The sequence below is a fragment of the Scyliorhinus torazame genome, chromosome 6 (genome assembly GCF_047496885.1).
Source record: "Scyliorhinus torazame isolate Kashiwa2021f chromosome 6, sScyTor2.1, whole genome shotgun sequence".
NCBI classification, from domain to species: Eukaryota; Metazoa; Chordata; class Chondrichthyes; order Carcharhiniformes; family Scyliorhinidae; genus Scyliorhinus; species Scyliorhinus torazame.
The window spans coordinates 15,379,413-15,396,114 of NC_092712.1; the positions used below are offsets into that span (position 1 = coordinate 15,379,413).

The 16,702-nt window shown below is 52.5% G+C and overlaps 1 protein-coding gene across 1 annotated transcript in view; it reads right to left on the reverse strand.

Moving 5' to 3' along the window:
* The window catches only part of LOC140424682 (uncharacterized), a 184,037-nt gene extending 179,066 nt beyond the window's left edge, over positions 1–4,971 (reverse strand). The window contains exon 1 of the mRNA XM_072507950.1: positions 4,887–4,971. The gene's annotated coding sequence lies outside the window, so the exon portion shown is untranslated. The remainder of the gene's footprint in view (positions 1–4,886) is intronic.
* Between the last annotated feature and the right edge of the window lie 11,731 nt (positions 4,972–16,702).

Below are 16,702 nucleotides of genomic sequence, written 5' to 3' on the forward strand. Positions count from 1 at the left end.
TATCGTCTAATTCTGTTCGAATTTAGTAAGTTTCTATGAGATCGCCTTTCACGCTTCTAAACTCCAATGAATACAATCCTGACTGACTTAGTCTCTCCTCATATGACAGTCCCACCATTCTTGAATCAGCCTGGTAAACCTTCGGTGCACTCCCTCCACAGCAAGAATACCCTTCCTCAGATAAGGACATCAAAACAGACAGGAGGCCTTTCAGCCCCTCAAGCCTGTTTCGTCATTCAATTAGATCATAGCTGATCTGTATCTCAACCCTACTTTTCTTGTTTTTTGTTATAATTTTAATCCAGATAGTTAAGCCACTTGATTTCTTTTTAATAAATTGAGTGTACCCAATTCATTTTTTTCCAATTAAGGGGCAATTTAACATTGCCAATCCACCTACCCTGCACATCTTTGGGTTGTGGGGGCGACACCCACGCAAACATGGGGAGAATGTGCAAACTCCAAATGGACAGTGACCCAGAGCTGGGATCGAACCTGGGATCTCGGCGCCGTGAGGCTGCAGTGCTACCCACTGCGCCACCGTGCTGCCCATCTCAACCCTGCTTACCCACCTTTCTCCAAATTCTTAATGCACTCAAGCAATCAATCTCAGTCTTGACAGTCCCAACTGACCTCCAACATTCTGGACTGACCATTCCAAACTTCCACTCCCCTCCCTTTATGAAGTCCTGCCTTATATTACCCCTGACAGCATCTCTCTAATGTTAAGATTGTTTTAGACACCCGCTCTCCTCTATTTCCACTTCCCTCAATATAAAGGCCTATATTCCATGAGCCTTTTCGATAACAGTGTGTATCTCGGCAGCTGCTCCTCCGCAATTCCTGGTCTCTCACTATTCAGAAATTCTCTTGGTCGATCTCCCTCTCAGAATCAGGCCTCACACGACACTCCACTGCTTTCCTCTTTCTGTCCCTTTATAACTTTCGGTTCTTGCAGGCTCAGTTAACCGTGTCTCCGAATGTTGTGTCGCCTGCGAACTATGATACACAACTCTCTACACGGTCATCTAAACTTCATCTTGATAAGAGATGGAGCAAAGCCAAGGCCGTGGTAGAGCTCCCCGAGGAGCTGTAACCCACACAGGAACATGCAGGTGTCGGCCCGCGAAACTGCTCTGCCAGTCAATGGCTGGTTCAGTCACGGGCTCAATCGCACTTCCGTGTCTGTCCGCCCACCCCCTAGAAAGCGCCTCCCTTGTCAATAAAAATCAAAGAGCTTTGACAAAGAGTCAACGGACTCGAAACAAGGGGCTGGTTTAGCTCACTGGGCTAAATCGCTGGCTTTTATAAGCAGACCAAGGCAGGCCAGCAGCACGGTTCAATTCCCGTACCAGCCTCCCCGAACAGGCGCCGGAATGTGGCGACTAGGGGCTTTTCACAGTAACTTCATTGAAGCCTTCTCGTGACAATAAGCGATTTTCATTTCGAGGGGCTGTTTAGCACAGAGCTAAATCGCTGGCTTTGAAAGCAGACCAAGGCAGGCCAGCAGCACGGTTCAATTCCCGTACCAGCCTCCCCGAACAGGCGCCGGAATGTGGCGACTAGGGGCTTTTCACAGTAACTTCATTGAAGCCTACTCGTGACAATAAGCGATTTTCATTTTGAGGGGCTGTTTAGCACAGGGATAAATCGCTGGCTTTGAAAGCAGACCAAGGCAGGCCAGCAGCACAGTTCAATTCCCATAACAGCCTCCCCAGCCGCCGGAATGTGGCGACTAGGGGCTTTTCACAGTAACTTCATTTGAAGCCTACTTGTGACAATAAGCGATTTTCATTTTCATTTCATTAGCTCTTTTCCCTCCCCACAGATGCTGCCAGGCCTGCTAAGATTTTCTAACATTTTCTCTTTCGAATAAAAAAATTGTCCAAATCTGAGAATCAGGCGAGCACAGCATTCAGTCCATTATGCGGGCAGCAGCCCCCTCACCCTGAAAATTAAACAAACCTAATGTTTACACCAATTTTCCCTCCAATTCTCCCTCCCTTCCAATTAGTTCAGTCCAAGTCAGAGTAATCTGTGAACACTTCTCACAACCAGAACAGTTCTTTAGTTAATTATTTTAACCATGTCCAGTACCACACTGCGCCCCCTCCCCTCATCCCACCCTCCCCTTCCCTCATTCACCCTCATCCCCCGTCCCCTCCTCATTCACCCTCTCCCCTTCCCTCATCCCCTCCTCATTCACCCTCTCCCCCCCCCTCATCCCTCCCCTCCCCTCCCCACATCCCCGCCCTCCCCTCCCCCCCCTCCCCTCATTCACCCTCTCCCCTTCCCTCATCCCTCCTCTCATCCCCCCTCCCCTCATTCACCCTCTCCTCTCCCCTCATCCCCGCTCCCCCCTTCCTTCATCCCTCTCGCCTTCCCTCATCCCCCTCCCCTCATCCCCCTCTCCCTCATTCACCCTCTCCCCTTCCCTCATTCACCCTCTCCCCTTCCCTCATCCCCCTCTCCCCTTCCCTCATTCACCCTCTCCCCTCATCCCCCTCCTCGCTCCCTCCCCTCATTGGCCCCTCCCTCCCTCCCTCCCATCCACCTCTCCCCTCCTGTACCACTCTAACCTACATGCTCTTGACCCTCCCCTCAATCCCTCCTGCCTCACCCTCCCCTCATGCCCCTCCCTCCCACCTCTCATGCCCCACCCCTCCTCATGCCCCTCACTCCCACCTCTCATGCCCCTCTCTCCCCTCCTGTACCTCTCTAACCCACATGCTCATGACCCTCCCACCTCTCCCTCATTCCCACCTCTCCCTCTCCTCATGCCTTCCGTCTCCTCATGCACCTCCCTGCCCCGATGCCCCTCGCTTTCCCCAATGCCTCTAACTCCCCTAATGCCCCTCTACCTCTTGCCCACCCACCCCCTCATGCCTCTCCACCCCTCCTTCCCCACATGCTCCTCTACCCCTCCCTCCCATCATGCTTTCACCCCTCCCCCTCACTTCCCCACCCCTCCCCTCATGCCTCACCCCCATCACTCCCACACCCCTCCCCCTCATTCCCCCACCCCTCCCCCTCATTCCCCCACCCCTCCCCCTCACATGCCCCCACCCCTCCCACTCACTCCCCCACCCCTCCTGCCTCACCCCCATCACTCCCCCACCCCTCCCATGCCCCCACCCCTCCCCTCACCCCTCCCCTCATGCCACTCACCCCCCCATTCCCCCACCCCCCTCACATGCCCCCACCCCCCTCACATGCCCCCACCCCTCCCCCCTCATGCCCCTCACTCCCCCTCCCCTCATGCCCCTCACTCCCCCTCCCATCATGCCCCTCACACCCCCCCACGCCCCTCACTCCCCCCCACGCCCCTCACTCCCCCCCCACGCCCCTCATGTCCCTCACTCCCCCACCCTCACCCACTCCCCACCCCTCACTCTCCCTCCCCTCTCATGCCCCTCACTCCCCCCCACGCCCCTCACTCCCCCCCACGCCCCTCACTCCCCCCCCACGCCCCTCAACCCCCCCACCCCTCATGTCCCTCACTCCCCCACCCTCACCCACTCCCCACCCCTCCCCCTCACTCTCCCTCCCCTCTCATGCCCCTCACTCCCCCTCATCTCACATGCCCCTCACTCCCCCACCCCTCCCCCTCACGCCCCCACCCCTCCCCCTCACGCCCCCACCCCTCCCCCTCACCCCTCTCCTCTCATGCCCCTCACTCCCCCATCCCTCCCCCACCCCTCCCCCTCATGCCCCACTCCTCCCCTCATGCCCCTCACTCCCCCACCCCTCCCCTCATGCCCCTCACTCCCCCACCCCTCCCCTCATGCCCCTCACTCCCCCACCCCTCCCCCTCATGCCCCTCACTCCACCCCTCCCACTCATGCCCCTCAATTCCCCACCCCTCATGCCCCTTACTCCCCCACCCCTCATGCCCCTCACCCCACCCCTCCCCCCTACCCTCACCCCTCCCCCCCTGCCCTCACCCCTCCCCCCCTACCCTCACCCCTCCCCTCCCCCCCTACCCTCACCCCTCCCCCCCACCCTCACCCCTCCCCTCCCCCCCTACCCTCACCCCTCCCCCCCACCCTCACCCCCCCTACCCTCACCCCTCCCCCCCTACCCTCACCCCTCCCCCCTACCCTCACCCCTCCCCTCACCCCCCCTCCCCTCACCCCTCCCCCCCTACCCTCACCCCCCCTACCCTCACCCCCCCTACCCTCACCCCCCCTACCCTCACCCCTCCCCCCCTACCCTCACCCCTCCCCCCTACCCTCACCCCTCCCCTCACCCCTCCCCTCCCCCCCCTACCCTCACCCCTCCCTACCCTCCCCCCCTACCCTCACCCCTCCCCCCCTACCCTCCCCCCTCCCCCCCCTACCCTCACCCCTCCCCCCTCCCCCCCCTACCCTCACCCCCCTCCCCTCACCCCCCCCTCCCCCCTACCCTCACCCCCCCTACCCTCACCCCCCCTACCCTCACCCCCCCTACCCTCACCCCTCCCCCCCTACCCTCACCCCTCCCCCCCTACCCTCACCCCTCCCACCCCTCACCCCCCCTACCCCTCACCCCCCCTACCCCTCACCCCCCCTACCCCTCACCCCCCCTACCCCTCACCCCCCCTACCCCTCACCCCCCCTACCCCTCCCCCCTACCCCTCACCCTCACCCCTACCCCTCACCCTCACCCCTACCCCTCACCCTCACCCCTACCCCTCACCCCCTACCCCTCACCCCCCTACCCCTCATGCCCCACCCCTCCCCCTCATGCCCCACTCCTCCCCCTCATGCCACTCCACCCCTCCGGCCCACTGATCCTGTAAACTTGGCTCCATCATTGAGGAGTGGACATGGGATAAACAGTGCCCAGGGGCCGGTGTCCCTCTCCAGGGTTCTGCCCAGACTTGTCCCCCGGTCGCCACCACCTACCGCCCGAAGACTGGGCTCGCTCTGTCTGAGCGGCTGGCAGCGGGAAACCAAGACAAGCCCGGCCCCGCCCTCGGCTTTCGCTCCAACCCACGTAACCCCTCCCCCTGACCGGACCCCGCCCCCTGCCTTCGGCCGGACACCCCTGTCAGTCTCGCGCTCTATGATCGCCCCGCCCTCTGCTTTCTCAAACGGCCGCTGTGTGACAGCGCCCCCTGTGGCCCCGCCTCTTCCCTTGGCTGTGACGCACTTTGCCCCGCGCTGAGGACACGCCCTCTTCAATCCCGCGCGCGGAGCACCCCCCAGCCCAGCGGCCCCACCCCTCCATACCCCCTCCCCCCTCAACACCCCCTCCCCAAGTCCCCACCCCCACCAGGCAGCACCTCTCCCTGAGCTCCACTCACTCCGAGGTCAGCACTGCTGCTTCACAGCGCCAGGGACCCTGGTTCGATTCCCCGCTGGGTGACGGTGCGGAGTCTGCAGGTTCTCCCAGTGTCAGTGTGGGTTTCCTCCCACAGTCCAAAGATGGGAAGGTTGGGATGGATTGGCCATGCTAAAATTGCCCCTCAGCAGGTTAGGTGGAATGACAGGGATAAGGTGGGGTGCTTTTTCAGAGGGTTGATGCACTCGATGGGCCGAATGGCCTCCTTCTACACTAAGGATTCTATGAACCTACTACACCGAGGCTGGCAACGTGCAGTATGTACAGTATGGGGGTCTTCAAAGTCCATCACCAAGAGTGGCTCGGTAGCACCACCACAGACCGAGCTGGCCGGGTCCTAAAGGACACAGCTGCTAGACTGGGACTGCAGCAGGTGGTGAGGGAACCAAAAAGAGGGAAAAACATGCTGGGCTAAACCAGGCATTGTCAAACTCGTGAGCGCGACCGGCGGGTGGGTCACAGGCAGGTGTCGGGAGGGTAGTGGAGCTCCCAATCGCGTAACAGTCGCAGCAGCCGGCTTTCAATAATGCCAGCTGCAAGCGGCCTTCAAAGTGTCCAGGAACAGATTTTTTTAAAATTCGGCCGTACTGCACATGCGTGCCCAATCATCCGCTTTTATATGGTCGCAGCCCTTTTTTTCAACTTTGGGGGCCAAAGGGACCCAAAACCATTTCCTCCATTTTTGTCAGCAACAAACAAAGTAAGAGAAAATGGTGGGTCGCGCAGGTCAGCTGTGATGGGTCCCGAAGGTTGGCCGGTTGGTAAAAATGGGTCCACAGAAAAAAAGTTTGAAAAACACTGGGCTAAACAGCTGGCTTGTAAAGCAGAACAAGGCAGCAGCGCAGGTTCAATTCCCGTACCGGCCTCCCCGAACAGGCGCCGGAATGTGGCGACTAGGGACATAAGAACGAGGAGCAGGAGTAGGCCATCTGGCCCCTCGAGCCTGCTCCACCATTCAATGAGATCATGGCTGATCTTTTGTGGACTCAGCTCCACTTTCCGGCCCGAACACCATAACCCTTAATCCCTTTATTCTTCAAAAAACTATCTATCTTTATCTTAAAAACATTTAATGAAGGATCCTCTACTGCTTCACTGGGCAAGGAATTCCATAGATTCACAACCCTTTGGGTGAAGAAGTTACTCCTAAACTCAGTCCTAAATCTACTTCCCCTTATTTTGAGGCTATGCCCCCTAGTTCTGCTTTCACCCGCCAGTGGAAACAACCTGCCCGCATCTATCCTATCTATTCCCTTCATAATATATGTTTCTATAAGATCCCCCCTCATCCTTCTAAATTCCAACGAGTACAGTCCCAGTCTACTCAACCTCTCCTCGTAATCCAACCCCTTCAGCTCTGTGATTAACCTAGTGAATCTCCTCTGCACACCCTCCGGTGCCAGTACGTCCTTTCTCAAGTAAGGAGACCAAAACTGAACACAATATTCCAGGTGTGGCCTCACTAACACCTTATACAATTGCAGCAGAACCCCCCTAGTCTTAAACTCCATCCCTCTAGCAATGAAGGACAAAATTCCATTTGCCTTCTTAATCACCTGTTGCACCTGTAAACCAACTTTTTGCGACTCATGCACTAGCACACCCAGGTCTCTCTGCACAGCAGCATGTTTTAATATTTTATCATTTAAATAATAATCCCTTTTGCTGTTGTTCCTACCAAAATGGATAACCTCACATTTGTCAACATTGTATTCCATCTGCCGGACCCTAACCCATTCACTTAGCCTATCCAAATCCCTCTGCTGACTTCCAGTATCCTCTGCACTTTTTGCTTTACCACTCATCTTAGTGTCGTCTGCAAACTTGGACACATTGCCCTTGGTCCCCAACTCCAAATCATCTATGTAAATTGTGAACAGTTGTGGGCCCAACACTGATCCCTGAGGGACACCACTAGCTACTGATTGCCAACCAGAGAAACACCCATTAATCCCCACTCTTTGCTTTCTATTAATTAACCAATCCTCTATCCATGCTACTACTTTCTCCTTAATGCCATGCATCTTTATCTTATGCAGCAACCTTTTGTGTGGCACCTTGTCAAAGGCTTTCTGGAAATCCAGATATATCACATCCATTGGCTCCCCGTTATCTACCGCACTGTTAATGTCCTCAAAGAATTCCACTAAATTAGTTAGGCACGGCCTGCCCTTTATGAACCCATGCTGCGTCTGCCCAATGGGACAATTTCCATCCAGATGCCTCGCTATTTCTTCCTTGATGATAGATTCCAGCATCTTCCCCACTACCAAAGTTAAGCTCACTGGCCTATAATTACCCGCTTTCTGCCTACCTCCTTTTTTAAACAGTGGTGTCACGTTTGCTAATTTCCAATCCGCCGGGACCACCCCAGAGTTCTAGTGAATTTTGGTAAATTATCAGTAGTGCATTTGCAATTTCCCAAGCCATCTCTTTTAGCACTCTGGGGTGCATTCCATCAGGTCCAGGAGACTTGTCTACCTTTGGCCCCATTAGCTTGCCCATCACTACCTCCTTGGTGATAACAATCCTCTCAAGGTCCTCACCTGTCATAGCCTCATTTCCATCAGTCACTGGCATGTTATTTGTGTCTTCCACTGTGAAGACCGACCCAAAAAACCTGTTCAGTTCCTCAGCCATTTCCTCATCTCCCATTATTAAATCTCCCTTCTCATCCTCTAAAGGACCAATATTTACCTTAGCCACTCTTTTTTGTTTTATGTATTTGTAGAAACTTTTACGATCTGTTTTTATATTCTGAGCAAGTTTACTCTCATAATCTATCTTACTCTTCTTTATAGCTTTTTTAGTAGCTTTCTGTTGCCCCCTAAAGATTTTCCAGTCCTCTAGTCTCCCACTGATCTTTGCTACTTTGTATGTTTTTTTCCTTCAATTTGATACTCTCCCTTATTTCCTTAGATATCCACGGTCGATTTTCCCTCTTTTTACCGTCCTTCCTTTTTGTTGGTATAAACCTTTGCTGAGCACTGTGAAAAATCACTTGGAAGTTCTCCACTGTTCCTCAACTGTTTCACCATAAAGTCTTTGCTCCCAGTCTACCTTAGCTAGTTCTTCTCTCATCCCATTGTAATCTCCTTTGTTTAAACACAAAACACTAGGGCTTGATTTTACCTTCTCACCCTCCATCTGTATTTTAAATTCCACCATATTGTGATCGCTCCTTCCGAGAGGATCCCTAACTATGAGATCCTGAATCAATCCTGTCTCATTACACAGGACCAGATCTAGGACCGCTTGTTCCCTCGTAGGTTCCATTACATACTGTTCTAGGAAACTATCGCGGATACATTCTATAAACTCCTCCTCAAGGCTGCCTTGACTGACCTGGTTAAACCAATCAACATGTAGATTAAAATCCCCCATGATAACTGCTGTACCATTTCTACATGCATCAGTTATTTCTTTGTTTATTGCCTGCCCCACCATAATGTTACTATTTGGTGGCCTATAGATTACTCCTATCAGTGACTTTTTCGCCTTACTATTCCTGATTTCCACCCAAATGGATTCAACCTTATCCTCCATAGCACCAATGTCATCCCTTACTGTTGCCCGGATGTCATCTTTAAATAACAGAGCTACACCACCTCCCTTACCATCCACTCTGTCCTTCCGAAAAGTTTGATACCCTCGGATATTTAACTCCCAGTCGTGACCATCCTTTAACCATGTTTCAGTAATGGCCACTAAATCATAGTCATTCATGATGATTTGCGCCATCAACTCATTTACCTTATTCCGAATACTACGAGCATTCAGGTAAAGTACACTTATGTTGGCTTTTTTACCTCTGTTCTGAATCTTAAAACCTCGATCAGTAACCTCTCCTAAGTTATATTTCCTCTTAACCTTTCTCCTAATTTTCCTTGTCGTTGAACCCATATCTTCATGTAACAACCTGCCTCGTCGCTTACCATTAATGTTTTCACTTCCCGTTTTATTTCTTTTAGTAGTCCTGGTCCTATTCACTGAGCTCCCCTCAGTCACTGTACCTTGTACTGCCGTCCTTTTTGATTTTTGACTGTGGCTTCTCTGCCTTACACTTTCCCCCTTACTGCCTTTTATTTCTGTCCCTGTTTTACTACCTTCCAACTTCCTGCATCGGTTCCCATCCCCCTGCCACATTAGTTTAAACTCTCCCCAACAGCTCTAGCAAACTAGGACATCGGTTCCAGTCCTGCCCAGGTGCAGACCGTCCGGTTTGTACTGGTCCCACCTCCCCCAGAACCGGTTCCAATGTCCCAGGAATTTGAATCCCTCCCTCTTGCACCATCTCTCGAGCCACGCATTCATCCTATCTATCCTGACATTCCTACTCTGACTAGCTCGTGGCAGTGGTAGCAATCCTGAGATTACTACCTTTGAGGTCCTACTTTTTAGTTTAACTCCCTGCTCCCTAAATTCAGCTTGTAGGACCTCGTCCCGTTTTTTACCTATATCGTTGGTGCCTATGTGCACCACAACAGCTGGCTGTTCACCCCCCCCCCCACCAGAATGTCCTGCAGCCGCTCCGAGACATCCTTGACCCTTGCACCAGGGAGGCAACATACTGAAGTAGGCCATTTTCCAAGATCATATTTTTATCTCATCTCATCAAACATTCTTCATTCATTGGACTGTTTTATTGGACCGATTGGCACCGTTTATAATGTGCCCACAATGCAGAAGGGAACACCCGGATGGACATTCGTTTAAATCCCCTTCTGCACAGCTGAGAGACCTTTAATTCAAAATTGATGGAAGACCCTTGTTCTGCCCAGCAAAAGCACGAGGCTGCATCTTAAAACGGCCCCCTGGCCAGGAGATCGGGATATCTGCGAGTCAAGACCCTGGCAGTGGGATATATGGCACAACTGTATTGCAAAGACTTATGAAAGAATGAAATAATATATTAATAAAATGGCCAAGGCAGGCAAAGAAACCAGAATAGGAGGAATAAAAGAAATGTATAAATTAGATTAGCGTCCCCCACACACAGCAGGATAAAGATGACATTAACACCTCATCTAGCAAACACAGAAATAAATGCATTGCACAGCCACATACATCGGAGGTCGATTTAGTTAAGGAGACACATCAGGGGGATAATGGGAGACACATTAAAGAAGGGAAGGACACTCGGAGCAAGCACAGATAACCTCATCAACACGGACACACACCATACAGATGCAAATTGACAAAGATGCATATTCTCAGTTTAAACCTGTTTGAGAGATCTAAATCAAAACTACCCTTTAACTATTATGTATGAGCAAATGTTCCCGCTCGAATTTGTATTCCTATAAAAATCCAGAGCGAATGTATAATTGTTGAGATCAACGTGGGCCAAGCCACTGTTTGAGCCGGCTGCGTGGGTCTCCCTGAAGGCGTCAGTAATTGTACAATAAAGAACAACGCTTTGAACCTTGCCTTGAGACTCGGCCTCTTGACTGCACTGGTACAGGGATTTTTCCCTACAACGAAATGGCGCTGCGAGAGCAGGGTTTGATGTCTGACTTCTGACTGGTGGCCACGGTCTGGAAGCCGGGATCAAATTCAAACGAATCTGATAAAAATCCAGGGCAGTCAACAACGGGTACAAGTCTCTGTTCAAAGTAAGGTACCTTTAAGGGCTAGGGTTTGTCCGTTTAAATGTTGTCCTAGAGAATTGTATAATCTTGCCTAAGATTTTTTTTGAAGTAAAACAGAGAATTTTTTTTGAGGCAAAGAGGACGCCGGACAGAGATACCATGCGTTAAAGAGGTATAGGTCAAAACGACCGCGTGGAAGAAGGTAAGTAAGACCTTATGTGAAACTTTTAATAGAAGTAATAGAGGACCAGAGGTAAAGATAGCAGTTTTTGGGGTATTTTGATAACGGGGATAAGGAATTAAGACTAAAATAAGGATAAGAACCGCATGCAGAACTAATTGGTGTGACTAACCCAGGATTGTAAGTGAAACCGCTGTCTGTGCCAAGGCAATAGGACAAGGGAGTGCTTGACTTAAGGTGCCCTACCTTAAATCGAACGTTAAGAGGAGGAATCTCCCACGCTAAGGTTGGGTGTTGAAGCGGGCACTGAGAGCACAGGCACTCAGGGTGCAAGGCACGGACAGTGTAAATCGGGTAACAGCACAGACTCTGTAGGGGCGAACAACGCAGAGTCGACACAGTTACTAATTATAACGGGGGCTTTGATAACAGATACACATGTGTAAGTGTTGAGGAAAAGGGGACCCGATCCACTCTGACCAAGAGACATGACGACGGAGAGTCCATTAGGGGCCCGGGCGGAGTTTGATAACCTTGTTCGTCTGTAGGGAACACCACAATCCATAGCAGGGTACCAGGGAGCTGAGGCTTCCTCTTTGGGGTGACGGATCAGCCTTGCTAGTGGAGGTGGTGGCCAAGCGGGAGGCGTTGTACTTAAAGGGGCTGGGGACAGGGGCCGACAAACCCACTAAAGACCAGCACACATCCCAATAAGACAACACAAAATAGTCTAAGCGTGAGGTGTCAGGAATAGTTGGGGGAGCACAGGGGCCGAGACTCACTGGAGCCCCACTACGAGACCCGACAGCAATACAGACGGTGCTGGAGCAGTATCAGTGATAAGAGAGAGTTGGGGCGCTTTTACTGTTAGAACCAGCACACGGGGGTTGCAGGACTGCTAGACAGAAAAATGGCAGACCACGTTACTAAGGGAGAAACTGCAGTAGCTCTAATTTTTCAGTATTTGTTAGCCAGAGAAGCGATAGTTGCAAAGATGAAACGGAAAGGGTGGAACGCATCACAACCTTTGGAAGATCAAAGAAAATGGGTGGATGGAGTAAAACGGGACAAAACAAAAGTAATGGGAGTAATGTTGGTGACCCAGTTAGCTGGACTAATTGAGAGGGTAAATGCCTCCATGGAGGAGAGACACAAAGAGACAGAACAAATTAAGGTGTTGCAGGAGAGAGTGAGGGAATTAGAAAGCAGAAACCACACTGCGGAGATAGCGCAGAGATCAAAGGAAACGGACCCTCTGCCCTCATACGAGTCAGTGCAGAGCGATGCAACCGCTCCAGTATCAGAGTGGGACATAAAAAATTACAATCTAGCGCCAGTCACCAGAGGAGGGACGGCAGCACAACCAAAAGCAACCTATAAGCCTTTCACCCCAGGGGAAAGACAGCTGATTATGGCCTCACTGGGGAAGTTAAACCCCAGAAGCGCAAACCTGGAATTTTGGGGCGAATTAGATACACTCTGGGTAGGGCACCAGTTACATTTAAGGGACATACACCAGCTGGTCAGGGCAGCCTGTCCAGCGGATAAATGGAGGCTAGTGGCAGGAGGGCCAGCGACCCAAGCAGCACAGGACTATAATGGAGGAAGGTGGACACATGCCGTTCCTGTAACGGCTGAGATAGACGCCCAGCAGGCACCCTTCACATTATTTAAGACAGAAATCCAACGGGTCTTAGGAAACTCCCCCACTAATTGGAGCAGGATCACAAATACTAAACAAGGACGGGGGGAAAGTGCATCGGAATTTGGAGAGAGATTATTCCAGGTCTATAAGGGGTGTTCAGGACAGGACAATGTGGATAGGGGAGACAGGGCTTTTATCCAGGCATTCAAAGACAGGCTATCAGAGGTACACCAAGAGATCCTTAAGATGGGGGTGATAGCTTCCCAGGACTATGACGAGCTAGTCGAGTGGGCTAGCGGGATAAAGGAAGGGAAGGTTGCCCAGACAAAGCCCAGACCAGAGAGGACCGGAGCCCCCCATAACGGAGGGGAGGGGGGAACCGGGCTCAGCTGCTACACGTGTGGCCAGCCAGGGCACATGGCTAGATTCTGCAGGGCAGCACCATTCAAGGGGAGACCAGAGAATGGCAGACCCCGCTGTGACCACTGCCACAGGGCAGGGCACACCGAGGCAACATGTTGGGGGAAACATGGGAGACCCCAAGACCACTATAGACCAGCCCCGGAGGCACCACATCCCCGGAATTCACAAGGGTGACTAGAAGGAACCCCAAACCCGGGAGATGGGAGACAGGAGAGGATTAGTGTAGCCACGCCCACCGAAGACAGTGAATCCTGACAGAAACCGGTGTCCACACACCCCACACGTCGACCAACACCGGTCAAAATCTCACAACCCGTAGCTCTCATTCAAAGCAGTAAAGAGGGAGATAGGATATATGTGGAAGCCTTGGTGGGGGGTAGGGAATGCCACATGTTAGTAGATACAGGAGCAGCAATATCAATTACAAACCTGCCCTTGCCACTGACCAACAAAAGAATATACATAACCGGGGTAGGGGGAGAGAAAATGCCCGCCTATCTTAGCGAGACCACATTGGTAGAAGTCAACCACAAGTACATTCCAATGCAATTTTACGTATGTCAGAATAATGAGGGCACAATCATGGGGAATGACTTAATGCGGGAGTACCAGGTGCTGATAGATTGTGGGAAAGGGAAACTAATTTGGCCACAACCTGACGGTAGGAAGACCGAAATAGGGACATTAGCAAGCCACCTGGGGACGATCGGGATAGCCCCCATTGTGGCCCAAGATTGGGATAAGGAAAGAGAAGGGTTCGGAGCCATCTGCGCTTCCATTCCCGAAGCCTGGGCTAGGACGAAATTAGATACCGGGCGAGCAATGCACTTACCCGAAAGCATTATTACAGGCGAGACAGATGTGGGCCCGATAAAGGATAAGATCCGTCAATACATCCGAGGCCTTAGCACCCAATTAAAGGGGATGTGCCGGTCCGTAACTTTAAATCAGGCACAGGTCGACACAAAGGAGGACTCAGAAATATTACCGGAGGTCCCAAAAGCCGGGAGCCGGGTCTTAACAAAAATGCTTCCTGCAAAACCAGGATTTGCCCCAAATGGCACGGACCTTACGAGGTCATTATTAGCGGAGATACCTGTGCCTGTATAGATATAAGGGGACAGGGAATCTGGAAACCCTGGACCCAATTGAAGCTGTATGAAGACAAATGAATTAAAGATACTATTTTTCGGACTTCCGGGTGCGGCGATGACCAGCTAAGTCGCACGTTTCGGCAGCTCCCGGTGGAACGGACTTTTGGGCTCTTAATAAGAGCCCCAAAGGCAATTTCAACGGCTAAAAGCACTGTGCGGTAAACCAGAAGAGAATCCCCCCTGGATACGGATGGAAAAAGGAGAGGAAAGTGGCCGGATTGCGGTGGATCCTTTAGAGCAGCGGCAAGGAAGGCAAGCAAAAACCAAGATGGCGTCGGAAGGTGGCAGTTTAATATGGGGCCCTGAACAACACGAGTTTTTGAAACGCTGCGTGGAAGAGCTTAAAAAGGAGATGAAGAAGGAGCTGTTGGCCCCGATATTACAGGCGATCGAAGGGCTAAAGGATGAGCAAAAGACCCAGGAGCGGGAGCTTCGGGTCGTGAAGGCAAAGGCTGCCGAGAACGAGGACGATATACAGGGCCTGGTGGTGAAGACGGAGACGCAGGAGGCACATCAGAAACGATGTGTGGAAAGGTTGGAGGCACTGGAGAACAACGCAAGGAGGAACAACCTGAGGATTCTTGGTCTTCCTGAAGGTGCGGAGGGAGCGGACGTCGGGGCATATGTGAGCACGATGCTGCACTCGTTAATGGGAGCGGAGGCCCTGGCGGGTCCGCTGGAGGTGGAGGGAGCATACCGAGTGATGGCGCGAGGACCGAGAGCAGGAGAAATTCCTAGAGCCATAGTGGTGAGATTCCTCCGTTTTAAGGACAAAGAGATGGTCCTTAGATGGGCAAAGAAAACTCGGAGCAGTAAATGGGAGAAGGCGGTGATCCGCGTATATCAAGACTGGAGTGCGGAGGTGGCGAGAAGGAGGGCGAGCTTTAATCGGGCCAAGGCGGTGCTTCACAAAAAGAAGATAAAATTTGGAATGCTACAACCGGCAAGACTTTGGGTCACATATCAAGGGAGGCACCGCTACTTTGAGACGGCGGATGAGGCGTGGACTTTTATTGTGGAAGAAAAACTGGAATAAGTGGGTTACTAAAAAAGAACGTTTAAAACAAAGTGGTGTGGCGAATATGGGGGGCGAAGAGGGGGGAAAAAGGGGGGGAAAGATGAGTTTTATGTTATTAATCCTGCGATGCGGTAACCTTTCTCACTTCCACAGGTGGTGGTGGAGGGAGGAAGGGAGGTGGAGGAGATGGGGTGTTGGCCATGGGGGGCGGGGCCAAAAGGGAAGCGCGGGCTTTGTTCCCGCGCTATGATAATCATGGCGGGAATAGGGAAGCAGGAAGGAGGGGGCGTCGCACGGTGCGAGCCGAGGTCACGGGGGGAAGCCGAGGTCGGCCAGAGTTTGCTGACTTCTGGGAGCAACATGGGGGGTGTAACTACGCTAGTGGGGTATCTAGTGGGGGGGGGTGGGGGGAGTTACTGGGTTGCTGCTGCTGGGGAGAGGGGGGAGCCGGAATGGGGTGGGGTGGGCGCCGCCTGGGGGGGACACAGCTGCGTGGGAACCGGGTGAGGAGCTGGAAAAAGGGGATGGCTAATCGACAAGGGGGGGGGGGGGTAAAAAAGCCCCCCAACCCGGTTGATCACGTGGAATGTGAGAGGGCTGAACGGACCGATAAAGAGGGCACGAGTACTCGCACACCTTAAGAAACTTAAGGCAGACGTGGTTATGTTACAAGAGACGCACTTGAAACTTATAGACCAGGTTAGACTACGCAAAGGATGGGTGGGGCAGGTGTTTCATTCGGGGCTAGATGCGAAAAACAGGAGGGTGGCTATACTAGTAGGGAAGCGGGTTATGTTTGAGGCAAAGACCATAGTGGCAGATAGCGTGGGCAGATACGTGATGGTGAGTGGCAAATTACAGGGGGAGGCGGTGGTCTTGGTAAACGTATATGCCCCGAACTGGGATGATGCCAATTTTATGAGGCGCATGCTAGGACGCATCCCAGACCTAGAGGTGGGAAAGTTGGTAATGGGGGGAGATTTTGATACGGTGCTGGAGCCAGGGCTGGATAGGTCGAGGTCCAGGACTGGAAGGAGGCCGGCTGCAGCCAAGGTGCTTAAAGATTTTATGGAGCAGATGGGAGGAGTAGACCCGTGGAGATTTAGCAGACCTAGGAGTAAGGAGTTTTTGTTTTTCTCCTATGTCCACAAAGTTTATTCGCGAATAGACTTTTTTGTCTTGGGAAGGGCGTTGATCCCGGAGGTGAGGGGGACGGAGTATACGGCTATAGCCATTTCGGATCACGCTCCACATTGGGTAGACTTGGAGATAGGGGAGGAAACAGAAGGGCGTCCACCCTGGAGAATGGACATGGGACTAATGGCAGATGAAGGGGTGTGTCTAAGGGTGAGGGGGTGCATTGAA